This window comes from Apteryx mantelli, chromosome 8 (assembly GCF_036417845.1).
Source record: "Apteryx mantelli isolate bAptMan1 chromosome 8, bAptMan1.hap1, whole genome shotgun sequence".
Lineage (NCBI taxonomy): Eukaryota > Metazoa > Chordata > Aves > Apterygiformes > Apterygidae > Apteryx > Apteryx mantelli.
In genome coordinates, this window is record NC_089985.1 from 21318946 (window position 1) to 21346282 (window position 27337).

General features: G+C 38.6%; 1 long non-coding RNA gene across 1 annotated transcript in view; it reads left to right on the top strand.

The window, feature by feature from the left end:
* The window catches only part of LOC136992550 (uncharacterized), a 54722-nt gene extending 36132 nt beyond the window's left edge, over window positions 1-18590 (top strand). The window contains exon 3 of the long non-coding RNA XR_010884862.1: window positions 18555-18590. This is a non-coding gene — a long non-coding RNA (uncharacterized lncRNA). The remainder of the gene's footprint in view (window positions 1-18554) is intronic.
* Window positions 18591-27337: the final 8747 nt, after the last annotated feature.

The following is a 27337-nucleotide window of genomic DNA, read 5'->3' on the forward strand; positions in this document are numbered from 1 at the left end:
ATCTCAAGAAATTATATCACCAAGTATTTGAAATTATGCACAGAAATATACCAAGTGTTCAGAAGCAATTGCACCAAATATAACATATCCCCAAAGTAAAGACAAAAACCTGTTCAGAAAACAGCAGGATGTTGAGATCCATTATTCTGCACGTTATTGTGGAAAGTCCAATTCACTTCAACAGAAGACCAGACCTTTTTTTTTTTTTAGCTTGAAAAGAGTTAGGAATGGCAAAAATAAATCCTTATCAAGAACCATTAAGTTCTCTCCTAGAATTCTTCAGATATCACAACTGAAGTTAAACTTCAGATGTCAGTGTGAAATTTCAGTGCGTGATATTCACTGTCTGTTCTATTATTACTATTGCTACTTACCTTGAAAAAAAATCTATTTGTGATATGGTCCTTTTCAAGCTATGCAGCAAGATGTTAATCTGCCTTTCCATCTCTCTCTTGTACTGTTTTTATTGCAGTAGCATCTGGACCTCAGAAAGAGACACTATGTTAAGATTAGTTAAAAGAAAAAAGCTAGGAAAAGTTTGTGACTGTCTGGGACAACAGTATTCATTTGCACCATTTTTTACTGTGTGGTGTTTACCATTTATGCATTTCTCTCGGAGAAGTTAGCCACAAGCCACGTAGGAACGTAAATCATAGCTTCAGCTTAACTGTAGATAGATCATGGCTTAATCCATAGTTGAAAAACTTTTGAAAAGGTCAGTTTTCAATACGGTATGTGGTAAATTATGAATTGTGCACTTAGTTATGCAAAAGTCATTTGGGGTTGCATCCCTCTTCTCCCACTCAGTTGTCCTTCCAGGGTATGCTAAAGCTTTCAGTGGTTCATTCAGATGAGTATGGGTCATTGCACATTTTCAAGTACTGCCATTGTCCCACTGTTTTTTTGTTAGCCAAGCTAAATGCTTCTAACTGATGTTTCCAGTGAAATGTTTGTCCTTGTAAAATATGGACAGTATCATCATGTCAGCCTGCAACTTTGTTTTTTCCCTTATTCATTGTTACTGACTTTAAACTACAAGCCCCTTACTGCAACGACTGTCTCTTCTGATCTGGACAGCAGCTAACACTTTTGGAGCACTATTGAAACATTAATGAATGTTACTAATTCAGCAACTTCATTACAAGCTGCAACAGAGCCACATGGCACTGCAGCATTCATTATCATGGAGAAACTTGCACAGTACGTAAGACATTAGTAAGATGCTTTCCAACAGGTCTCAACCAGTTGAAAAGTGTTTGACCTAAATGCTTGAAAATCTGTTGACTGTGAAAGAAGAGCACACAGTTCTTCGAACAGGAGGAAAGAAGTGTTTTTAATAATGTAAGATGTTCCAGTAGCAATGCTTTAACTCTCTTTTGATCTATCTGAGATTATTTGACAGTAGTGGTGGGTGAATGAGCCTTTTTTTGATAGTCTTACTCTTCATAGGTACAGTATATGCTTGCTACTTTCTGTAGAAAAAGATTGAATCATGTGGTAAATTGCACAGCGATTAAAATTATGCAAATCATCTCATAAAAACTAGCACACTGTTGTTGAAAAAAAATGTTACTTGGTAATTGTTAGCAATAGGCTTTTCTCAGCACATCTCTTATGGAAAAAGAAAGGCATTCCAGTTTAAACAGTAGGTTACCTTTGCTTTACTCTCTTCTAGAGCACATGAACTTTATTTTTCAAGCACTATTATGAATTACACATATATTCCAGGACATCCTTTTAAACTGCACTGTCACTTCATGTGCAGAAAAGGGAATAAACTGTAGAGAAATGTTTTGTCCTAGAAGTAGCCATGGATGGCACTGTAACTTCCAGACAGCTTTCTGACTTGCAGGTCTTCTCTTGTTTTCTAAGAGTAGAAGGTCTTTTTACCAGTATCAAATTAAGCCTTTTTTCTGGGTCTTTGTCCGCAAAAGCATTATGGAGTGAAGGCTTGTTGACCACTGTGTCCGCATCTGCCTGCTCCATAGGATAAAGTATTCAGGCAGTCAGCTGCCCATACAGGGATATGAATGTTCTTATTCCCTTGCTTGGTTACAAAGGTTTGTTTCATGTTTCAATCTCAATCTTAAAGAACAGGCACAATGAGTTACAACAAAAGGCCATCTAGTCTGTCTCTCATTTCTGACTGTGACCATTAAAGGATGCTTAAGGAAAAAGTAAAAGAAATAGAATGTATATCTGAATGATCCATTCCCCTGGAATGACAACCTGAGTTTAGTGACTTATAATCTGGAAGTTGCATCTAGATCATCATGTTTAAAAGCTGATAATGTCCTCTGCAAATGAGTCTAAACTTTTTGTGAGCCCTTTCATATCTTTAGCTTTCACAAGAATATAAAAATTCCAACAACCTTTCTGAAATAAAGCATTTCTTCTTAGAAATTTTTTCTTCTTAACCCTTCTTAGTGCTTCATTTCTGAATGCTATAATAGCAAGATGAGGAAAGGCCAGACTGTGCCTCTCAAGCTGAAAGCTGTGCTGAAGGTAAGCTTTCACTGAAGAGCAAGTAACCCTGTATTTTCTAGTAAGTGCCTTGAGGTAAGAGCACTTACATGGACATTTTCTGCAAAGCAACTGATCTTGCAACAAAATTCCAACCAGACAGTGGTGTGCTCACACAGTCTCAACACTACTCAGTGGAACTGCTTTTACATGCTGATTTTGACCCAGCTAGAATCTGTTTCATCCACAGTAGCCCTTCTTATTTCTTTATAGTCTGTCACGTCTTTACCATGAAATGGTATGTCACTGTATTTCTCTTTCCTGGCCAACAGGTTCTTTTCAATGCTGGTATCCTAGTCACAACTGCTATTTCAACATGCTTCCCTCTAGAGGGAAGCTTCCCTCTTTTTCTTTGTGCACATACATTTCAGATGTTACTTACTGTCTTTTTTTTTCTTTAAGCAAGATTTTCATAGCTGTGTCACCGACTCACCTGATATTTTCTTTAATGTTATCTTTTGTGTCTTCTTTTAAAAGCCCTCCATTCAGAAAGAATTCTCTATCCATGAATAAACTGGTCAAGCAGCCTAAAACTTTCCTTCTAAGATTAGGCCTTGAGCTATCAGCCAGTCATTTCTGGTCATTTTATCTTTCATAGATGTTTCTTCTCTTGGGACTGGAAGAATTCCATTAAAGATCCACATAAACCACTGTCTTTCCCAACTGGCAGAGACATCTGATCCTTTTCTTGATGGAATTTTGCAATGACATTTTTCACCATGAAGTAGGGTTAGTGGATTCCTCCCTTCCCCTATGAAGAATTTTTGTAATTCAGGACAACAGATATTCTTGCTCCTGCCACACTGCATGTATTTCTTTCCTGCAGATCAGTTCTGATGACTTTCTCATTGACTCTTTTTAATGAAGAATCCCCAGTCACCTATATCTGCTTTTCATGTTATAAATATGCATTTTCTGTTTTCTTTCATCTGTTATTTCTTTATCAGTTTTTTTTCCTTTTCTGATCTGTCATGATTTTGTATATGTTGGTTGTCCTCATAATGCAGTCCCTTCTTATTTTCATGTCCTTTCCTCTCTTCTTATGGAGCTAGCTGCTATTCTGTTCCCCCATAGTCGTCTTTTGCCTGTTTCTTCTCTTTATTTCTGCACATTGCTCTTTCAAGCAGCAGTCTCTTCTGCCTTGTCTTCATGGCATGAATAGTGACTTTCCTTATCTAGATTTCTGTATTTCAGATCCTTATTTCCTTCACCTACAATTCGCAAGTTGTCCATGTTGTCTTTTATTCTTTCCTCTGTCATGTCCTTAAATCCCCTTTAAAAACTTGATTCCACGTACCCATGGCAACAGTCACTTCAGATTCTGTGACCAAAGCAAGCACCGGATTAATTCTGTGTTGCTTTTCCTGTTTACCAAATCACACAGAAATGAGGAAGCTGATTTTCCTATCAGATGACTCATAACTCTCCACTGGAGCTGATGTTTGAGCTTTTTCTTAGAGCTGAGTGAACAACTCCTAAGGAACAATTCATTTAGTGAATGTAACCCTTTTTTTCTTTTTGCCAGTTATTGTTAAACAGAATCTGTCAGACTTTTACAAATTCTTTCACAAATAGGAATGATATACCAAATGTTTCCTATGAATAGGAGTTGCCCATGTATCCATACATCTGGGAATATCCTTAATCTGATACTGCAGCAGTGTGACAGGCTTTCAAGTGATGTGATATCCAGTCCATTCCTTGGCTCTTCATTATAAAAGACTTAGAAATTATGCCCATCTCAGGGCAAAAAGGATGTTTTGACCTATATTAATTATAGTTCTGAAATGTAATTTATGGATTTACTCTGTACACTCATGAGCTCATAAAAGTTAAATGGAACCTAAACTTAGCTAGAGTTACATTCCATTTGGAATTCCCCAAATGGTGATTTTTTTTCCCGTTATTCATCAAGTACACTATTACCAGGTCTCCTGTCCCCTCCACCATAATTGTTCTTCCAGATTCATTGCTTTTGTTTTTAAAATCAAAATGTTACTTCTCAAAGCAGTTTCCTAAAGAGTACTTTTCTGTGAGTTGCTAGCATGGAACACCAGGTTAGGCTGAAGATGGCAGAGCTAGCTCCATCTCTTGGCTACCTGCTGCCCAGCTTCGTGCCTTTCTGTGAAAGATTCATAGTGTGAAAGTGCGAAAGTCCTGACCAATGCAATAGTGCCAGGCATTACAGTGCATGCCTGTGTTACTCTTGGCAGAGAAGGAATGTTGTACCAGAGAAGGATTTCTATGGGCTCTGGATTAAGATTGGGGTTTCTACCCAGGAGTAAATTGGAAGGATATGCCGTCACACTGAGAGGGTGAGGAGTCCACCAGAAAGTAAATATCAAACAGTTGGTTAGGATGTATTGAGCTTTGGGATATTCTTCCCAGAACCTTTAGAAGAGGAAGCCAGCAAAGGGCAACACTTATCTTGGATAGTGAGGAAGGAAATAGGATAAACCAACTTGTTAGCTACCATCTGTTACTCCCACAGATACTGCTGCCTTGCGCATGTGTGGGGTGATTGAAACCATGTGAAACAATGCAGTAGCTTCCGTCTGAGGGAATGGCTTTGCAAACCCTTGGCAAAGGCTACAAGCACCCCTCAGTCAGTAAGAACAGCTTGCTCCAGTCAGGGTTTGTAGAAGTGCAACTGTGAGAGCTGGTAGTAAGAGCTGTTGAGAAGCTAGTCACAACCTATGATTGAATGCTAAATAGATTCAGAACATCAACTAGCATGTTAGAGAAGCCACACAGATGTTACATATGTAGCAAGCATTTTATTAACTATAAAATTAAGACTGAATGTGTAAATTGCTATGGTGTTTGGAAGGGTGCTTAATATTTAAGCAGGGAGGTAGGTGTGTATATACAAGGTTGATTGATCTTGTGAGATACGATGCTGGTATGGTTTCTCACATTAGCAATACTAGAAAGAAGCTGCTTATCTGATTATCTAGATAGCAGAGAAGACCCAGTGCTTTTAGCAGAAGACACTCCTACAAATAAGATACATCTTGACCATCTGTTGCCAGATGGAAGTATTCTACTTCTGAATCACAGGCTGAGATGACATATTTAGAAAATGAATCTTTCATGGATAGATCCACAGCACAAAACTGCTTGTGATGATCCTCACATATGCGTACTGAGGTTATATTTTCTGTTTACTTTGGCCTTAAGTTATAATGTGGCTATATACTCATGTGTACATATTTTCATTTAGTAGATAACAAATCCTGCAGTTCACACCATCCTTTGAGAGGTATCCCAGTTGCTTGAGTAAGAAGTACATAATTTTGTCACTGGAAAATGCAAACACAGCATAGAGGTCCTATTTCATTTTATTTGTGAAATCTGTGGATTTATTTGAGGAGTCTGTAGGATTTAGCATATGTACTTAGGAGGCTAGTGGGGGTGGTGTTTTGGTATCAAACAGGGCCAAGACATAGAGCCAATCAACTCATACACCTTCATATAGGGGTCAGTGCTTAAATTTTCCATGTGAAGAAAAATCACCTTTTTTGTTTCTTTTGTTCTTTAAGATATTTATTGTGATATTTTTAGTGAAAAGAGATTAAGAAGAAGAAAGCTATATATCAGGTAACTGGAATCTTTACAATTATGCAATCAAATTTCAAGTCAGTTGACTCCAACATTTCTCTATTTTAATGAAGTATGAAGATGATTATCATGTTTATGTTCTTTGAGGTTTAATTGTGGCTTTTTACACATATTATTTTGCATATATTAGGTATTATGCAGAAGCTAGGAATTGTCAGTGAATTTTATCTCTTCAGAAATAATGCCAAGTTTTTGTGTTACATGAGGAGAAATGAACAGAGTTGATTTGGCCAGCAGGAAGTAGAACAAATAAGCAGAATCTAAAGAAATAGTGTATAGAGGTTTATACACACTGTCCCCATCAAATTGTCTTAATGAGTAACATTTTGAAAATCAGATTGTTGCAGCTGCACAGAGACTCTCACATTGGTGACATGGTGCACCTCTTTGTCTTTGATTTGCAAAAAGAAGAATCATACCACTCTCACCTGTAGTGCATCACATCTTTTTGGCAATACAGAATTTGCTTAGATGGTCACATTAGGAAAGTACTTATTTTAAGATACAGTTTAAAGAATAATCAAAGGCTGGGAAGAAAACCAGTACTGTGCGAGCAGCCAGCTTCCCATAAATCACCCTCAAGGATTCTTCAGATCAGCTGTTCAATACAACTTGAAACGCAGCCATTATTAAAAACACATAAATTTTGATATACATGTGACCAGAGTGACTTCTGCTTCTTGTTTGTATACACTTCTGGTGAACATTAGAACAATTGAGTTTTTCTGGCAAAAATGTTTAGAAATAGCAAATTTCACAGTCTGGCATGTGAAGTAACTTTTAATTAATTCAAGATGGAATTGCTTGAGGCTTGTCAAACCTTGTAACTGAAACAATAATAAATGATTTTTACATCTATTCAAAACTAATCAGCATAACTCAAAATTTGGACATTTGTTCATAATGAGAATAAAAAAATCAGGATGAAAATGTCAATACTGAACATATTTGGGGAAATCACAGTGTGACTTCACTTATTCTGTTGTTATATTGCTCTAGTAATACTGTTACTGAGACCCCATTGATATACAGAAAGCACATTCATCAGCTGGAGAAGTTTCACCAGCAACTGTTTCACATTTGATTCCAAATATGACAGACAGGTAAATGTCCAGCGCTTGAAGTGGGCTGACTGCATGTCCATCGTTTGTAATGACTGTGATGGGCCAGTCACGTAGTTGGAATAAGCAATGCGTAAATGCCCCTGTAGATCCTATATGGCAAACTGGAAGGTGAATAGAAAAGTGTGGCTGGCCATAAATGACTTAAAGGACCCTAAAGATATGCTTGACTGAGCACTGAATGAAGCAATGACTGGTGTAACAAAGGGTGCTTATCATACGTAGGTTTGTACAATCCTGCATGCATCAAGCCAGCTTAACTCAACCACTTCCTCCACAGCACTACCAGCCTTGACTGTGAGGGACTCTCAGCAGCAGTAATTGTAGTTTCATCAATCTACAGCTTAAAAAAAAGGAAGTTTAAATTCACAGAATTTTTTTTTTTTTGTGAATTATTTGTTCAGAACTTCCCTCTAGGAAGATTTGTTTATGCTGTCTTTGCAACAGACTCAATGTTGCTACACTGTTGCATGACCTGTCTCATTCATTCTTCAGTGGGCATTGGTAATACACAGAGAGCTGCAGCCCAGTTTGCCTTGCATGGTAAGTCTATGTCTGACTGCAGAGCAAGCTGCAGACTAAGACACAGTATGCTTAAAAAGTTCAATGTTTGAATATTTTATTCTAAAACAGAGAGAAAGACAAAGACAATAAGCTGTTCCAAGACATACATGAGAAATTACTCTAGACAGTTACGCTATAATAACTATTTCTGTGAGTGTCACTCTGCAGAGATTCCCACAATCAGCTGCCTGACTGAGGTGTCTCTGTATATACCTTCTAAGTGGCAAGTGCTGCCGGTTGTTACTGTAGAGGATCATTGTCACATCCATGTCTGATGGGATTTCATTGCAGTACCAGGACTTTGCTCCTTCACTCCAGTGGGGTATTTTTTTTTTTTAAGTACAAAGCTATAGAATTAAGATTTGCCTTGATTAGACAAATGAAGCCATTCTATGAAATTCTTTTACTGGTTAATCCCCTATTAATTTGCCTCCTTGTAAAGCAAGTGCATTCTCCCCTCATCTTCTTAACATAAAAAATGACCTTGTTATTTCTGATAATGCAGTTTGTTGGGCAGGACCTAATCCTGTCACTACAAATGCAATCCAGTGAATCCCCTTCTGGCTGATAAAACTTTTTACTACTTGAACTCCTGTGGGAGTTTTTGTTTCTGTTTTTGACAGGCTTCCAGGTTGTCCTATTATTAATCTTTAGATAATGAATAATCTAAGAAAGAAGTGGCTGTAGCTTCTCTGGTTCCTCACTTTCATCTTTCATGGTAGTAAGATTGTCTCTCAGTACTGTTTCAGCTCTTTGTTTTACATTTTTTTAAAACTCATTCCATTTAAATTCAAGACAGGAGAGCACCATTTAGCTCTCAACATCATTACAAATGTACACCTATCAGAAGCCAGCAAATAATGAGGAGACAAGAGACATTTGTGCAACATGGGGAAACCACTGGGAAAGATGGTGTGATGGTTTAAGTTGCACTGTCACCAACCTGCTGATAACATTCTCCTCTACATTTAGTTTGTTCTTCACCTAGATGCTGCTGTCCCTAGAAAATCACTGAGGGCCTGGCAGATGCTGCAGAGACCTTCTAGGCTATGGATTAATCCAGATGAGATAGATGTGAGGTGGAAAAATGTTTGGAGAAAGTGGCAAAGTGAGCAACTGTCCTGGGCTTCAGAGGGAAAGAGCATCCAAAGTTCATCACTAAAATTCACCAGTTAGGGGCACCCCTGCCTGAATTTGCAGGTTGCAAAAGCTGTCAAGAATGTCTTTTTCTGCTCTCATCAAGGAGTTCTGCAGTGGTTCTCCTCTCATGTGGATCTCGGCAGCTGATGGCAACCTACTCTCGCACTGTTTAATTTCACTGGCTTCGCACTTTATTTTTGGATATACTTGAAAATATTGATTTTGATCCATATGGTCTGTGTCCAAGTTACCTCAAAAAGTAATTTCTTCCTTGAGCATCTTGACCATTGATATAAGCTGTGCTACTTCTGTTACTTTTTCCTGTTACATATATGAGAGATTGATGGAAGAACATTCCTACTGGTGGACATTTGGCTCTCATGTATTTCTTTTCTTACCCTGGCAGAGCCTGAGCCTGAATGGACAATTGTTCATATTTTTTCATTTTACAATATTTTCATAGGAGAAAACTGATTTGGAAAAATGTCACATATTTGTCTGAGTGCAAACTCTCCAGCATTTTACTATTGAAAAAGGTATAGACATTACTATATAAAATTCTCCTTTTCTGTCACTTATATCTGCAGATCAGTTATTTGGTATTCTGCAGTTTGATATTCAGTTTGCATTAGAAACTAGGTTCATCTCTATTCTGTTAGTTAGTCAACATGCTCAGTGTGCTGTTCACAGATAGAGCTAGAGTTAGCTTCCTATTGCTTTGTATGTCCTCTATCCTCACACCCCAGTATCAGCACTAACATCAGCTTCAGGGAAAAGAGGCATTTAATTACTGTACCACCAAAGCTTAAAATGTAATAGAAACCCTTTCGGAGGAAGAGGATGAATAGTCTGAAAATCTGGAAAACCTGAGTTCTTCTACTGAGTTATTCTACAGATTGTTTTGAATGCACATTTCAGTATTTGCACCATAAATGACACTCTAAACAGGAAGTCCTTAAAATGTAGTTAGGTTATTACAAGATTTTTCTCTGATGCAACTTTAGATCATATAAGACTTCTTTTTGATATAAGAACAACAACTTGCCTTATCTGTGAAAGCCTGAGTAGAGTTTTAGGAAGCAGCTGTACGTGTGTGTATATGTTTGTATGGAACAGAGAGGTAGAACCACAGGTAAAAAGAAAAAGGTAAAAATCTTCACTATTTTTCTATGAGTGGAGCATCAGCTGCTGTAAAAATTAACTTTAAAAAGTGTTTTGTTCACCCCAATGAACTCCAACAGTGACAGGAGCTATGGAACTCAAGTTATGAAATTCAGGTTTGTCCTATAATTATAACTGTGTAGCTGGATATCATGGTTGTGCCTTTTTGCACACATAGTGAAGTCCACTGGGTGGTCCAGGAAGTCCTAGTCTGGTCACTTGCAGAGATGAGGTAAGGGACAATTTGAAACAATGAACTAACTGGAGACAAGGTGGTTGACTGACCTCTTGGCCACCTTCACAATTAATTATTTGACTAGCACAGGAGCTGTCTAGCTGGGAATTTTTGAACTGTCTTGAAGATTTCTCCCAGAAGCTCCTGCTGTGCCTAGACCAATTTGTATGTCTCAATGTGTTGATTAACATCCAGGGTGGCGAATCTGGCTCTTCCAGAGACTTCCCAGGCAGTTCCTCCTGGAAAATTGCTCAAACTGTACATAGATAACATTCTCTTTAGTCGTCAGTAGAAACTGTTCCTGCAGATGCAGAAGTGGTCACATAGGGCAGTCTTTTGTACATAGCTAAGATAGTTAGGAGGTGTTTTGTGGGTAGTTTAAGATAATCAACCATGATGGATCATGCATGTGCTGAAGTGGTCAGGTAGGACCATGGGCCAACTGGGTTATAAGCACTCAACAGAACAGCAGTTTGGAAGTCTCACCCAATTCAGCTAAAGACACCTTTGCAAAGAACCCTGCAGAGGTGACTCTCATCACCATCCAAGCAGTGACCAACTGTCCTGTTTGAGATTTGATTCCCCACACAAGCATTACCCTATGCCAAGATCCCGGTAAATTAGATCTTTTCTTAACACTTTATCCATGAGAGTCTGTACAACTTAGCTGAGCAAGGAAATTGGGTGGGCTTGTTCCCTTTTTAGCATCTGTGCTATCATTTGTCTGTGAAGAGCAATGAGAAAGATTAGAGCTGCCAATTTATCAACTCCTTTAGCAGAATATCTAAATTGATATTTACCTGTAAATTGATAGTTGCCTGTGTGAATCAGAAAAAAGTCAGTGCTCTTCAGGTTTAATCAGCATTATCATAGTCCTAGAAATTGAAAAGGTGCTCCAAGTAATGCCTTCTTATGGCCAGAAGACTTGCCACATATTTCATGTCCTCCTGGTTTCTCTAGCTACATCCATAACTTTGTGTTAGATCAAAATTCAGCCTCACACTTTCACCCCAAAATTCATGATCTTCCTACTGCCTTCATTGTAAGTGACTTTCTGACCCCAGTCTGGAGCAAGCCAGCAGGCTCTAGTCAAGCCATCAAATCTCTTCACTTGAGCTCTGCCACTATAGGCAATAGGGACACAATGGGATAAATGATTTGGCTTGAAGAATTCAGGCTCCTCTGCCAAAGACAGTAAGGACATAGCCAGAGACATATGTGCTAGATACATGCATGGTAGACATGAGCCTCTGATCCTCTTTTTTCCTATGCAGTGTGCTTGGCTGTGCCACCCTCTAAGGACTGCTCAGTGTGCCCCAAAATTCTGTACTTGAAAATTTTCTCTTAGAGAGACTGTAACAGTAAAAGGAGACCACAAATGTTTCTCTAAAAAAAAAAAAAAATTGCTGAATAGTACCGTGATAAAAAAGACAAAACATTAACAGTAGTGTTTGATTCAGTAACATCAGTAACCACTAATCCCTATTGCTCTTCTATTAAGACCTAAGCTACCTCCGTTTTAGCTTGTAATTCCAAAATAGTCCCTAGATGACTACTTTTCTTTCCTGCTTTCTCTCTGTCTTTCCTGCCCTTACACTCATATCTCTCTGCATGTCAAAATGTGGTGAGGTTTCCTACTCAAACATTTAAAAAGCATGTAGAAATTGCCTTTTATCAAAAGAAATAGGAGACAACAGATTTACACTGCCAAGTACTATTCATCAAACTGAAAAATAGATAAAGTAACACAAATCAAACATGGCACTGAACACTGTAAAGCATTTTCATTTTAGTTTTTCAGTTATTGTCTCCAGATGTAATAAAAAGCTTTCTTTCTTATTTTAAACACTTCTGCAGCAAGAGCTCTGGGCAGTTAGGAAAGCAGCTTGCCTCCTTTCAGATGAGACACTCTCAGTGTGTGGAATACCCCCTACTTTTGAGTTATCATTCAGAATGTTACTACCAGTTATTTTTCTGATAGCTGATCATGGTATCTGATAGAACTGGCTTCTAACTAAATACCAGTTAGAAGTCAGGAACGTAGATATAACCTTTGTGAAAAAAAACAACTAGTGAGGGGGCAGAAGGGAAGGAGTAGGCAACAACAGTCTTTCTCCAGTAAATTTAACTGACAATGGATGTTGAACAGCATTTTTTATTCTTACCACACTGGCCAGGTTGCAGAGGAATAAGAAAACACATGCTGTAGATTTCATTTGACCCTATATTGAAGCCTAAATATGTCTAAGATGAATTCTAATGGAAATGTAAGTGGACATAGATGTTCCTATAATCTGATCTGACAGCTATGGTGCATGGCTTTCCAGCTGCTCAAAGTTCAGCTCAGGAGCTTGAGAAAAGTCTTCGTGTTCTGTTTGTTGGCAGCTTCTGTCCCAGTGCAACTTGTTTCAGTTTGGTTGCTGTCCACCTGTTCACTGGGAGTCTATTTCTGCCTGAAATTGTGGTATAAAGTGAGACAATTAAAACTTGTTAGAATTATGTTCACCTATGCTATAAAGGGCCAATAAAAGGCTTTATTTAGCTTTTACAATATGTTTATGTATAGACACATGCACAAACACGGACATACATATATACAAAGTGAGAAAGCGCTTGCTTTGGACTTGGAAGCAAAAATGCAGGGGGACCAGGAATTGCTAAAGAACTCCTACAACAGAACTCCTGCAATAGAAGATCATATAGAAACTGGTGTGGCTTGGATTGCCACCAGTAGGGTGAGGTTAGAAGGGGTTCTGGGAACTTGTGCTTACTCTGATCTTGTTGTAGTACTGCCTTTTCTTACCAGTTGTAGAAGATTTTTCTTGTTTCTCTGCATAAAATCAAGGTAGGTTTCAGGCCTGCAGACTCTAAGCACTTGTGCTGTATGTTCATAGAGCACACAGAGCACATTTTCCCTCTTTACGAAGAGGTGTTCATCAGTATCTTAGAGAAAAGTGTCTTCACTCCTTTTCTTCATTAATAAATCATCATCTTCTCCGTTCTCCATTGCCTCTGTAAAGACCTCCTAGATTTGGCACTTAAAAAGGGTTTCTGTGATGAAGATTTGTTTTCTTCATAACACAGTGACCTTGTTTTTTGTTTTCTTGATAAATTTAACATTCTTCAGACACATTCTCTGTTTACCTTCTGGCAAGGTGCTACATTTTTACCACACTAGGGAGTATAAATGCTACACATAACTCCAGCGAGTTGTGTTTGTATTTTAGTAGATTTTGTTAGCTCAGAGCATATCTTTACCTCTCCTGAATTATTGATAAGTATTTTGTCTTTGGTGTAGCTGAACCTCACCCATAAATGGAAAGATGAAATAGAATATGTCATTTGTATTTCTAACTGAATTCCAAATTATAGGCAAACCTGTGATGGACCAGAATTCTTGTAATGATGGTGTCTTAGATCTGTTTGGCACTTGTATAACAAGCTTTGTAAGATAGGTAGCACCAAGCTCTCAAATTACCTTCAAATTGGCTTTCACTGAAAAAGGGACATGCCAGAAGACAGGCATACAAATAGCAACTGTGGAGAATACAGGTGGTAACACAGTGAGGAGATTAGGGGACTCTCTCTCAACTGAGAATACCTCAGTTCTCAACCTTCTGTGGCTGTGCCAGAAATGTGATATTAAGTAGGGCACTTGAAATTGTATTCAAGCTGTGAGCCTAAGTATTTCCTCTTCTGTTTCTGAGTAACTCTGGAAGTGTCTAAGCTCTAGGCATCTTTTTTACGTTAAAAGCATTTAGAGTTGCCCACAGCTCATTGCTGATGTCACATTCAAAGAGGAGGCATTCCTATGAACCTGAAGGACTGGAAGCAATAGGCATGTCTATTAATCACCTACAAGATTGGTTTCCAGGTAAAATGCAGGGCAGTGACTGCTTTTTGTTAAAACATCGTGCTGTTTTGGCTGAGGTCTTGCTTCTCTACCCTTTATATAATAGTTCAAAGTAAGAAAAATATCCTGGAAACACAAATGCAATTCTTTCATGCTGAGGAGAGATACTGAGGCTTCTTACAAGCTGAATGGAGTGTGCTGTGCACCTCCAAATGGGATTAGAAACAGTGAGCATGTTGGTGAGAACTACATAAATTGAGGATGTTCAGCCTACAGCTTCCAAGAGTGAGATTCAGCTGTGGCTTGTAACCAGCCTTTGTTCAGAGCTGCAGGGAGGTACTTCCACTCAAACGCTGTTGTCTAGAGCTCCTCATGGAAGTGCGTGCCTGCAGTCTCTCTCTCAAAAACAGGGAGCGCACAAATATGAAACTGACTCTAGTATAGTAATGAGGCAGATTGGTGATGACATATAGCAGAGATGGGCTTGTGTGGAGACTGATCCTGTAGGCTACTGTTAGACATACTCCCAGAACAGTAGCTGGAGATGGGCAGACTGGCAAATGCATGCTCTGGGGTACTGCCAGAAAAACTTTCATAGGCTGCCTAGTAACTAGTTACATGAAAAGACTTTATATTACTGAAACGGAACTGGTTCTTTATGTAGAGCTTTTTATAGGGATGTCTGTAGCATTTCAGTTATGCCCTCACAGATGGCTTCTTGATGCCTCATTCAAGCTCACTCATCTTCCTCGAAGCTCATAGCAACAACCTCTGGAGAGGCAATTTCAGATATAGTATGTGTTCATCCTATAGTATGAGTTCATAAGGGATGTCCTAGGCTCCAGCCAGTGTTTGTCTCCGTGTTATGAAAAAGGAAGTTCTGGAACACACCTCAGGCTGTGCAGTTCATCCCCATTTTGGTGCACTGAGAGCTTCAGACATGGGCACATACCTAGCTGCAGTACTTTAGGAGGCACTAACAACAATGTATCTCTCCTTTGATGCTATGCTGGAGGAAAGGAATCTTAGGCCCTTCTCATTCCTGAGGTGATTTCTGAAGAGCAGCCATGCATTGGTCCTTAATGCTCAGAGCTTGTTTTCTTATCCTCAATGCACTGTCAGCACTCAATAAATAATAAATAATAGTTATGTTGGTGTCTTTTTAATGAGCTGAGCCTATATACAATGTACAGTAGCTGTGCATGCATATCTCCAATATTAATGGTTATATTATATAACTATGTAACAGTGTCAGAGGAGTCAAAGGGACTTTTGCCTGAGTGAGAATTTGAATCCAGTGGAATATGAACAGCTGAGGTTGGCCCTGGATGCATACAAGTAAATTGATCAATCATAGAGCCATTATTTTCTATTTGCTTGATAAATATGTTCAGCCTTTAACAGTCAAAGAGAGGTTTCAAGAACATATGCCATGCTCCTTGCCCTATGAAGCATTTTTCTGTTTCACTGCTTTGGATAAGCACAAACTGAATGCATTTAACCACTGCTGTGTTTGATGGTTCCAAAGGCTGTGCAAAAAAAGCCCAGAGTGACAAGGTCCCAATCGAAAAGCTAATAGCTCCCAGGGAGACCCAGCTGGTGCATGCACAAGTCTCACTGAACGTCTAGGCACCATGTTTCTATTAACTCACTCAGAAGGGGAGGAAGATGCAGTGTCAGATTCTCCCAGCCACCTTTGTGAGGGGAGGAGGGCTATCCGGGATGCTGTCTGCATTGCTGGCAGCTGGGCTGCACACACATATAGCAGAATTTGTTTTTCTGATGTTGCTTGGAAGCATCTGCCTTCTCTTTAGTATGCTGTCTCCTGGACCTGTCAGCCCCTAACCCTGTATGCACATGCACAGGCAGAGCACAGGAGGGAGTGAATCCAAAGGCAGCAGTTTAAATACAAGAGCCAGCTGCAGCTTACTAAAGCAGCAGCGGAAGAAAGGGAATGAAGAAGGGATTTAGGAAGGCATGGAAGAGAGAGTGAAGAAGAGGCAAGATGCTGAGAGTGCTACATGAGAGAAGCAGAATGAGGAGAAGGGAAGATACAAGAAAAGAAACTGGAGAAGGAAAACAGGAAGACAGGGATGAGAAAGAGTAAAAAGGAGTGAGTGATGAGATAGGAAGGAAGAACAGTAAAGGACACAGTTGAGAAAAAACAGAAGAGGGCTAAAGGACTCTTTTAGTAGGCTTTAAGAAGAGACTAGAGAGAAAGCTGGGAATACCTGGGAATGAGAATTGGCACAGTATCCATTAAAGACAAAGCTGTTGGAGTAGCCCCCTCCAAGCTATTACTACTACCAAGCAGTTGTTTACGGCCATACTCATATGGCTCAAACTCTAGTAGTGAGCAAGTAAATAAATGTTGTTATAAAGCATGGTTGTATATACATATAAAGCAGTGAAAAAGCTGATTTGAAATATAAGGCTCAGTGCATGAAGAGGCTTCATTCTAAAGCTTGAATATCACTTCAGTAGGTGGGAAGAGTGTTTTTGCATAACAGTGAATTAAAATTAGCTAGCAGGGTAGGTGAACATGAAAATATTCATTAACTATCTTTACTTACTGTCTGGAAGTAAGAATTGAAGCAGGCCATGACTTAGTAACACTAATTTTTCCAAATGTTCAGGGGGTAGATAAGAACATGTAGTTCAAACTTTTCAATTCAATTAAGGACTAAGAAATCTTTAAGGAGTGGAGGACTTCTGAATCTGAAAAAATCCTGAAGAAGTTGGTATTAAAATGGGGTCCATCCCCATTTCTCTGAGGTAGCCCTACTGTTAGCCTGACTATTTGTGCTTGAGCCCATACACTCTCTCATACTATTCCTCCTGAACTAGGGAAGACAGGAAGGGTCTGCCAACTTATTGGCTGAATGGTAGAGGGTTAAAAAAAATTTTGAAGACAGTGTAAGTACTAGATAGGGGTAGATTGGATTCTGTTAATCTCTGTAGGTCTAGGTTTTTAAATACCGTGTTGTGTATTTCATTTGCTCTTACATTAACCTCACTTAAAGAAGGTATTTACAAGTTAACAGGCCAACAGGGTTGCCCTATTCCTGTGGGTAAGGCAGTCCTCAAAGCCCTAAGAGTGGCCTGCCATTCAATATATTGCTCCAGGCTATCCAAGAGGTGTACTCCAGAGTGTGTCTGAAAAGAGCTAATAGAAAAGAGTGTTTCAGGGGCTCCTGTTAGCTGGAAAGCTCCATGTGGAGAGCGTACTTGAACATCATGGGTCCTGTGAGAGCTTGTGGTGAGACTAAAACAAAGATGAAAAATGGGAGATGAATTTTAAGAAAAATTAAATGATCTAAAATACATACTTTTTTAAGGAAGAAGAGAGGAGGCAGGCTTTTCTCCTGCTCACATGAGCATAAACCTGGAACCACTCCACTGATGACCAAAATATACATCTGGATTCACATGCCTATAACTGAAAGCATATTCTGCCCAGCATTTGGAAGCACTTTTTTAATTCCTGAGGATGCTTATTCCCCTGGAGATTTTAGCTGATTTACTATTGCAGTCATGGGCTGATTCCTAGGATCATCACATTGGTGATGCATTGGTTTCTCCTGGTCTCTTTCTGTGGCAGAAATTAGTAGTGTAGGATTTTCTTCCAGGGGATTACTGCTTTTTTGTTTTTTTAAGAACAGATCTTAATTTTCTTACAAGGTGCCTTTCTTACAAGGTACCCTTTGGTTTTGCGGCTGTGATGTTGAGAATAAATATTCTGTGGGTCCTTCAGAATAAGATATTACTGTACTGTGATTATGAGGGACTTGACTTCACAGCTTGGTAGTTCTTTCTAGTCTTGTGTACCCATGCTTCTGTAGAAGATACTAACACCTGGTAGATACAGTTTTTATTTCTGTAAAACTTGTGCCTCCTACTAATGCCTCTTCAGCAAAGCCCTTAAGTATAAACTTTAAGTACATGCTTAAGTTTCTTTGAAGTCAATGGAATTAGAGTAGCTCTGCTGAAAAGAGATAAAGATTTGTTTTGAATCCCAGCAGGTCAAAATATGCAGGGATATTATTAAAACAATTTTAAGTGCAAATCTTTGTATAGATACTGTTATTTGGAACAATAATGGCTGGAATCAATTTAACAAAATGGTCAGATATAAATTAACTTGGAGCTCTTTTATTCTGCAATAAAGGAGCGCACATACTCTTCCTGGTCCTATTCCCAGTTGTAATTCTCACTTTCCTTATTTTGGTACAAATCTGTGTTTTACTCAAGCCTTTTATAGTCTGCTGTGGGCATTTCATTCTCAACAATGCCAGCTCTTTACAGATAGACATAATGTACTTTGTTTTCTTCACAGGTGAACATGATTTCAAACATCAGGCATCAATCTCAGACAAGCTACTTGATGTCGTTATGTTTCATATTAGTTGAGGTAAGAAAACACTGTAGATGCACTGCTAAGTTACTTGGGTATTTTTTAAGAAAATGCTCTCAACAGCAACAGATTTATATTTACCAAGATATTTGTATTTATCCCAATATGGAGTGTTATCTGCTATGTGGCAATCATTTTTTATGGCTGTGAATACAATTTCAGTCCTCGTAACTGTAATTTTTTGTTTTAGTTTTTGCATGAGATGGAGTGAAGGGGGGTACTTAAGCCTGAACTTTCATTTTAAGTAGATTTAATGTTCTGAAGTGCCAGAATCCAAGAGTGAAATACTTCTGAGCTGGACCCATATAGATATTGGTGGTTAAATCTTGCTAATAACACTCCATAGGTCTAGAATTCTTTTCATTCATCAGTCTTAAAGCACTTTACAGTTGAGAGTATCATCCTTTTCATTTTAAAGATATGGAACAGTGGAGCAGAAAGTTTCTTTAATTGTTCAAGGTGAGTCAGTGTTAGGAACAGGAAACATTTTTAAATAGTCGATATTGAGAAAATTTAGCTCCATCTAAGTAGATTGTTTTGCTTCTGGTTTACTTCTGAGGCTAGTCTCACTATAATTACTGAGGACTATAAAGAGTTCCTTTTCTTTACTCTGATGCTTGTAGGTCACCTTCATAACAGAAATGACACCAGTTCAGTCTGCCCTGTGGTGGAGCTGTAGCTGCTGTACAGCGTAGATCTATTCAGCTCTATCTGAGCTGTCTTTAGAGAGGGTGGCTTCAGCCCCACCATGAACTCAGCAGAACTAGCCACCTGAGAGGGGTTTGGAGTGCCTGGCAGCCTGGCTGTAATCCTACTGTTAAGCTGAACTATGTTAAAGCTAACTTAGCCAGGTTTAGATCCAGAAGTGTTATGGATGAGGATGCAGCACAACCATAACTGTGTGTGGCTGGGAGTATGCTTATTGTGCCTGGGTGTGTGAAGGAGGCAATTACAGCTCCTTAGTCCCTGTGGTAAATTTTGTGCTAGCTTTTAGATTTAAGTGCACTACATTGCAGTCACAGCAAGGTCTATGATGTGGGAATGTCCCATTTCCTGCTACCATAACAGGTGCAGGCTCACTTCTGGGGTACGGACCAAATTGTATTATAACAAATATATTATTAATATATATTATTTATATATATCTCTCTATATATAAACCATGGTATTATATAACAATACATTTCTTGTGGAACATTGGATTCTGTGGAGTGCAGTGCAAAGAACTTTTTTGGATAAACACTACTTAAGCTGTGGGAGAATGAGGGATTTGCATTCAGTTTACTGCTCAACAACAGACTTCCTGTGCTGTGTTGAATACACCTAGGGAAAGAATTAGGCATTGTAGTGCCTGGATTTTAGCTAATCTGTGTGGTTGCCTCTAAATTGGGTCCTGGTGGTCTCAGTGGGGCTTAATATTGGACCTTAGAAGTAAAAGTTGAGGAACATTAAGATTCTTTTGTGGATCTAGCTCCTAAAGTCTTTGTATCTTGGTTCCCATCTCCTTACCTCACAGTGGCATTGGGAAGTGAGTGCTCTGGTTGCTGTGGGATGCTCAAATCTTTCTGTGATACATCTAGAGACATCTGAAAAAGGGAGAGAGGATATCATAAATTGAGGCAGGACATAGCGACATGCCAAGAGAAAGTTAGCCATGGTGTAAACATTAGGACTTAAGTGACCCTTCCTTAATAAATTTTCTTCCTCCATGAAGTCTTTCTTCTTTGTCTTTTAAATTGCTGTGCTCTTATCAGCACATTTTAGAAGTTGCTTCCAAGTGGATAGAAAATTGCTTCATTATTTGGTATTATTTCTGTCACATCATTTCAACTAGTTTTGTAACTTGGCAATTTATGTTCACTCTTTTCAAATAATGTTTATGATCTGCTGTGACACAAATCACTGCAGATCCACTGGCTTTTCTTGCTTGTGTTATGTCATCCTGTGACAGCATCAAGATGCACGATCTCCATAACGTCAACTCTAATGGCATTTGGGAATCCAAAAATCTGATGATATCCTCATACTACTGTGTATGTTTATGTCATGTAATGCACTAGGGAGACAGTACGTGAGGTGGTGGTGGTGGTGGTGGTGACTGTCAGTTGGTGGTGACTGTTTGTGGATACCTGACATCTCGGCAAAATTTATATAACTGGACTACCCGCCAGAGAGACAGTTTATCTGCAAAGGCCCAGTAGTAACTAAGTGTCTGTGTGCAGCTTCACCAGCCGGTATTTCAAGAGTTTGTTTTGCATAGAACACAGTTAGGAAAAATCCCATTTCCTGAAAAGCTGTCAGCTTTTATTTACTTGGGTATTAGAGCATCTGAGCAGACATAAATGTGATACAGGGTATGACACAGGACTGTACGCAAGTCCTAACTTGCTTCTCAGAGAAGCGTGTCAGAGATCCTGTTACACCTCATACCAGTGATGTCCTGGGAGCACTTCCTCCTGAGTTCAGCAGCAGCTGGGATGCTAACGCTCAGCTGGAGCCCGCCAGGCACTCCCTGCTGGGAGGTATGCTGGTGTAGCAGAGCATATGTCAGTACATCTGAAGCTATATAAAGGTCTGTACCTCAGCCCTGGAAGAAGTGAGGGTGCTGGCTGGAAGCTATAGCAGGGAATAGCTATGTACATGTTAGTCAGGTTCTATTTCACTCTTTTCAGAAAAATATGACTTTTTCATGAGTAGCCTTCAGGTTAGGAGGAAAAGAAGAGGAGGAGATCAGAGTGACTTATATTAGGGGAATGCTAAGAGTAGTTGCTCTCTTCCAATATGGCAGAACAGGGTTTTTTGGGTTTTTTTTGCACTTCTTACAGCTTGCCTCCAAGCATAGGCTCAGCCTTGCTTTGCAATGGTGTTGCATCAGGAGATAATTTGGTTACTAAACGTGATCCTGGCTGACACTTGTCAATACCTCAGATATGCACCCTGCAGAGCTCTTTATGCAATTTATTTTCCATTGAATTGTGAGTTTCTCATAGCTGAGCATCAAGATGACTCAGATGATTTACAGCTGATTCAACAGTAGGAGGTCAATCTTAGTTTCTCCTTTACTCTTTGGGTTCTCAGAAATTATTTTCTGCCTAAGAAGGGCATTATTTATAAACTCTCTCTTGTATAATTTTCACAGCCTATAATTTCCTTCTCCCCTTTTTCCTGCTTTCAGTACCTAAGTAGCTTGCTGATGGTCTTAAAAACTGGCCAGTAAGGAATTTAACATAGAATGCAGAAACCAGTTGCAAGTGAATGAATCAGCTGCAGTTTTATGAAATTATGATAAGATATGATATCCAATATGATATTGGAATTCCAGCAAGGAAGTAAGCAAAAAATATTTCACGCCCTAAGAAATCTCCCATCCAAAAACAGCCCTCAAAATCATCACTTGTCAAATAATTTGTATTTTTCTTTGTAATTTCAAAAATACATTTTTCTTTAAATCTAGAAATTAAATATATTAGAGGGTCAGTTAGCTTTTTTTGCAAATGGACCCTTAAACTACTCCATTGAAGAAAATGCTAAATATGTATGCTGGAGTCTGCTCTTAGGTGAATGGAGTTATAGCATGCTTTACCAGATATATGTTTTTACCAACTATATTTGTCAGTGTTCATTTATTTGTATATTTATTGCCATTCCAAGACTTGTAATACCCTTTAGGTATTGAGTAAGATGCCTGATAACTTTTTTCTTCAATGCAAAATAAAACAACACATGAAAGGGAAGTGCAATATTAAAATGGTATACAGATTTTTTTCTAATAATACTGTTATGTAATGTGGATCTCTTCTCCATGACTTAGCTCTTATGTTCTGCATAGCCACTTGAAATAAGGTATTACAGCTTGCAAAATAGAATTGCATGTGAGATGTACATCATGGAAGGAATTACAGAAAGTGCAAAGATTATGATAGTAGTTCTACGTATTAATAATAATAAAAAATATTCGGCAGGTTTTTTGATGATGTTGTAAGGAAATGCAAACTGTTTTAAAGCACTGCAAGGTTTTAAATAGCGTACATTAATGCAGAATATCAGGACAGATTCAAGTATGCACAGTATTTGATACAATCGAGAAAATGCAGAGACTTCATGGGAAGAATAAAATTGTAGGTGAAAACCCCACTTAAAAAGTATCCTCCATGTCTTTTAGTGACTTTGGCTGTCCTTGGCTTGCTCTCTGGGTGGGAAGCTGTTCCTTCAATTATAGGTAGCTCTTTTACTCATTTTGGTTTAGGGAAAATATGTTTTTGATCCTTGTGCGGATTTCTTGGAGCATCTGAATTGGGGAAGTGATTGTTTTTTCAAGTCTGGCATCCCATTAACTACTCCTGGCTTATGAGTTCAGATATAGACACAATCCCAACAGGTGACACAAAGAAGCGGCTTTTGGAGCAATACATGAGTTTTGAAGGACAAAGTGAATTGCTCAGACAGTCTTTCTCATTAAAATTTTCCAAAAAGTTATAGAGATCCATTACAGAACAGTGTCATGATTGACTGTCCCCTAATCACCCAAAAAAGAAAAAAAATATCAGTCCTTTTAAAATTTTGCTGAATTTGATATATGGATAATTTGACAAAGAGCACCCAGGGAATTACATCCGTGGAATCTGTGTGTTGCTCTCCCATTCCAATAGATCCTTCTTTTCCTTTGTGAAAATGGAAGAGTTTGTCTGCTCTGAACCTGAGTCTTGTATATGTTAGTGCCAAATATTGATTAGCCTATATTGTTTGCTGCATTGTTCATTTAATCTGCTTTTGAACAGAAAAACCTTAATTGAAAAACATTCTTTCACAATCCTTTTCTATTACTAATTTGTTTATTTTAGTAACATTTTACAATGAAAAATGTATGTGCAGCAATACATATTTGGTCCATCATTGTTAAACAGGAATAGTCCACTGTTAAAAACAGTCCGCAGGGAGGCTCTGGCTATCTGTGTGGTATTTTAATTTCAAGAACAGCAACACATTTTATCTGACAATGCCCTGAAAAATTAAACTTCCAAGCACATCTAACAGGATGAGAAACATTCAGGGAGAGGAGGATTTCAGCGCTAATCATTCACTGAGAGCAGTGCAACTGTGAGAGAAAGAACTGATGCTGATGAAAAGCACTAATTGTGCTAATGAAACTTTTTAACGTCTTCTACTGACAAGGCAAGCATTGGAAGGCTGCTCCTTCTTTGAAATGGATAAAGCGTAGTAATTCAGTAACTGTTCTTTATTTTCCAATGTAATCTTCCCAAGCAATTTCTCAGCTTGGCTCTCATAAACGTAACACCATAGTAAGCAATTTTGCTGCTACAGATAATTGTTTAAGTTGTTAAGGACTTGCATAACAGAGAACCAGATGTAAATAAATGTCCTGCATGGAAGTGCTGTGTCAGTCACCCCAGGCAAGTGTAGAAGTGAGCCACCTGCCCTTTGTTTGTCCTCGCCTGCTGGTAAAGAAAGCAACTGAACTGGTCAATAGCGTGGAGCAGGTACTGTTTCTCCTCCTCCTCCTCTTAATGCCTTTTTTACTTATAAGAAATAGATCAAAGCACAAGAAAAGAGTAAATGGAGATGCCAAGGACAGCAAACTAAAACCCATAATTGCATGGAAATCTCAATTTTTTTTTTTGCTCTTCTCTCAATGATTTTTCCAGCCCTGACTATGAGAAATGCAGGGACCAGAAATTTCCCTGCATCCAGTGAATGCATTGTGGTTTACCTTGTCTGCTGGTTATCCTAGAAACAGGGAGAGCAATAGGAGTCCTGTACCTGTTGCATATGAACAAGGTCTTGAACTTTCCTTTGTCTGTGGGATATTTTTAGTATACTTAGGGATATATTTAGACAATGGAAGTCGTTTCTAAGAGCTTGTGTGTAATAACTATTCCAATTGATTTATAAGCTTTATTACTCTGCTTTATTACTCTGCATTTCTTTAAAACACCCACACTGGTGATATTTCTCATGAAAAATGAAAGGAAAAGATTATCTAGAAGTATCTATTCATTACATTAGTCTAGTAAGATACAGCTACTGGCACTGGATTAAATTGCTATGTATCAACAGTAATGAACATTTCTCTTTCTGAGATTTTTTCTATCTTTAGAGGAAGAGTATATGACAAAAGCTCCTCTTTGCCTCTATTTTCATTACTCTTGTTTCTGGAGCTGCTAGTTGCAAAGCTATTGCAAGACAGTTAGGATATTAAGTAGGAAGTGCATGAATACAGCCTGTGTGGATGATATGCATTTGTTAAAAATACCATGTACAGTGTATTATGTATGACTTAGCTTATTATTGACTTTGGCTGTGTAATTAATGTCAAGGTCAGCTGGGACAAATCAGAGATTGTCCCCATTTCTGTGGTTTCTTTTGTTTGGTTGTTTTTTTTTGCTAACTGAAATTTCCTAATGTTCCTAATGGAATTAAATGCTGGACATTAGCATGTCTAATAAGCTAAATAATTTGCTTAAATCCAATTTGGATACTCTCCTAGTTACTATAGAAGCAGTATGTTGGATATTGGCATTGCTTTATGAAGAAAAGGTTAATGCCATAAAATTGCGTGTCCTAAGATGGTTGTATCTTTTTAGCAACTGCCCACTCCATTTCCCAAAGGTTAAGTTTCATGCAGGCTTAGTGAGAATCTGCTTTTGTAGCCCTTATGTTCTGTACTCAGATCTCCTACTGATTTTAATTTCTCTAAAATAACAGAATTCTTATTGGGGAGGGGGGAGGTGAAAGACCAAACACTAATAATATTTTAATGTCTCTCTATATCTGAGATAGTTGTACTTCATATTTACAGCTCTCCTACACAGCATTCAGTTCAAAGTGAAGGAATCTTAGATACTTCTAAGAACAACAATAGTTTCTGGCAAAGTGGAGTGTGCAAAAGCTGCATGATGCTTTAAGGCTGTCACAGCAAAGTCACTAGGTGACCATAAGAGAAAACAGATCTTAGTTCTGGCAGATAGCAATTAATCCTCTCCAGAAAGGAATTTGGAAGACATTTGTATTCCTGGATTCTGTCCAAACAATAGGGCCTCCTTTGCCCTCTGCCACCTGCTAGGCCTAGAAACTGTCTGACATGGAAAGCCAGACTGACTCCGCATACTCAGGCTCTTGCTTCTTCCATTCCTTCTGCTGTCATGCCAGTGTGCTATTACCCGCCTGAGCTTTTCAGCTGCTACCTTTTAATCCTTTTTCTCTGGGAGGAGCCTACAGAATTCCCCACTTACTGCATTTTCCCACAAGAAACCTGTAATTTGAACTTCTGATGTTTTTGCCTACTTTCTAAATCTACTTTTGGACAAATCTCTCTCCTCACTTCTCCTCCTTTAATGATTTTTCCTGAATGATCTCTTGCCACTTCTCTCTTTAGTACAGTCTCTCTGGAGTTAAGCTGATTAGCTAGATGAAGAAGGCATCTAGTGAGGATTTCCAAAAGCAGAGACCAAAGCAGAGTTTCATATTAACTAAACATGCATATATTTTATTACATAATAATTTGACAGTGTGCCCTATTGTATCAGTGATACTCATATTCTACTCTAATAAATTCCCTACCCTTTAGCCTAACAATTTATTAAACACAGAGTATTTTTAAATGAGAAGCAATCTCAAGTAAGTTGATTTAGTTAAGAGCTTGAAAGCTTCAGATATTAATAATTGATGATACCAATTGATAGCAAGTTATCCCAAAGTATCTTCAAAAGCTTGTTCATTTATCATTCTGTTATTACCCTGGCTCTTTAACGTTCCACTTGCTTCTTGCAGCTCAGGATTCACTTCTCAGAACAGCAAAGTCTGTTGTTCTATCTTTCAGAAATGACTTTTCTACTCTTGAGAAGTTATTTTCTTCCATGCTACCCTCCTGAGCTTCTTGCTAAAGCTTGATAGTGTGCTTTTTGCCTGAAAGGTGATTATGGTGAGAAATGATGATCAAGTCAAAGGGATAGCCTCTTGGACTTTTCTTTAAGACCAATCCTGTAATAGACTTTATGTAGCAGCTCCCTGGAGTATATATATGTGTGTGTGTGTATGTATACATATATATATATATGGGGGGCAGAGGGGGAGGGGATTGTGTTTCTCTGGGCATATAGATCAGTATAGGACTGTCCCTTTATAAAGGGGAAAACTAAGCAATGTCTTTATTGCTACCTGTGTAGGTAAGCAGATGGCTAGTTTCACTTTGTACCAATTCACCGATTTTGAGGAAAAATGGCTTTCTGATATGAGTTACAATAATTAAGAGAATTATAATAATTGTGGTGAATCACTATTAGAATGGATTATGGTCATTAAGGATAAAGGCTATGGATCGCAGTAGATCAGAACTAATTCACAGAATGGTAGAAATATTTAGATTTGAAGGGACTCCTGGAGGTCATGTAATCCACCCACCTGCTCAGAGCAGGGCTAATTTTGATTCTAGATCAGGTTGCTCATAGCCTTGTCCGGTCAAGTTTTGAATATCTCCAAGGACAGAGATACTGTGATAGGAGGAAAGTGTCTGGATAATGATGGATGCAAATGGATGCTTCCTGCAAAAAAATGTTCTGTAGGAATCCAGTAATTCAGAGAAATGCACTTACTAACTTCAGTATGAGCAGGCCTAATGCCTCAACAAAGGTTGTCTTTTTAGTCCTTTTCTGGGCTTAGCATTATAAACCACAAACAATATTTTAGAG